This window comes from Myotis lucifugus, unplaced genomic scaffold (assembly GCF_000147115.1).
Source record: "Myotis lucifugus unplaced genomic scaffold, Myoluc2.0 scaffold_45, whole genome shotgun sequence".
In the NCBI taxonomy this organism is placed as follows: Eukaryota; Metazoa; Chordata; class Mammalia; order Chiroptera; family Vespertilionidae; genus Myotis; species Myotis lucifugus.
The window spans coordinates 7,563,606-7,564,876 of NW_005871093.1; positions in this window are offsets into that span (position 1 = coordinate 7,563,606).

Below are 1,271 nucleotides of genomic sequence, written 5' to 3' on the forward strand. Positions count from 1 at the left end.
GTAGAAGACTTCTTAATTAGTACACTTGGAACTTGCAGCTGTCTGTTTAATATACAATATCCTTCATTTCAAGCAAATACACAGAATTTGGAGCAAACTAAGTTGAAGAAGCAGGAAATTAGCTAACTTTAGCAAGAGTAAAATAGGTATATATAAGATTTTTTTAGCAGAAATATATCATGTGTTAGAGGCATTAATTTATGATAGATTAAACATATGACATAAATTCTTCTTTCAAAAGAAATGGGAGGGGGGAGGGAGAGAGGAAGGAAAGGAGGAAGGAAGGAAGGAAAAAGAAAGGGAGGGAGGGAAGAAGGAGGGAGGGATTAAGGAAGGGAGAGAGAGAGAGAGAGAGAGAGAGAGAGAGAGAGAGGAGAAAGGCAAAGGAAGACAACGAAGGCTAATTCACAAAGGTACAATCAGTGTGACAGGAAAACTCTGGTGATTGGGCTGTAGAGAGAGTAAGTCAGAAGCATCACAAAAGCATTATAAAGGCCTGAGAGTGTTATAAGTGATGATAGCGACCAGATATCCACCCCTAATGTGCCGGAAATTGGGCTAAATTGCTTGTGTGTCTCATCTCATTCAGTCCTCCTAACAACCCTATAGGATTGTTTAGAAGCCCCATTTCAGTAGGTGGGAAACTAAGGCTTTGTGTTAATTATCTATTGCTACATAACACATTTCCCTAAGACTTAGCAACTTAAAGCAACGATAAACATTTATTATCTCTTACAGTTGCTATGGGTCAGGAATTTGGAGTCGCTTAGTTGGGTGGTTCTGGCTCAGGATCTCTCTTGAGGTTGTCGTCAAGTTGTTGGCTGGGGCTGCATTCATCTGAATGCTCGACTGGAGCTGGAGGACGGCCCCCAGGATGGCTCACTCACATGTCTCCCAGGCTGATGCCAGTTGGTAGGCAGGAGACCTCAGTTTCTCACCACATGGAGCTCTCTACAGGGCTGCTTGAGTACTTGAGACATGGCAGCTGGCTTGCCCCAGAGTACCTGATCAAAGAGAGTGGAGGGCAGAGCTAAATGTCTTTTTATGACCCAGCCTCCGAAGTCACACATCACTCACATTTCTATTGGTTACACAGGTCAGCCCTACTCAGTGTGAGAGGGAACGACACAAAAGCATCCATACCAAGAGGTAAAAATCACTGGGGCCATCTTCGATGCTGGCTTCCACTGAGCACAAGAGTTCAAGTAGCTTTTTAAAGATCACTCAGCTAATTTTAAATTCTGCCTTACTCCAAAATCAGCAGCACTCCT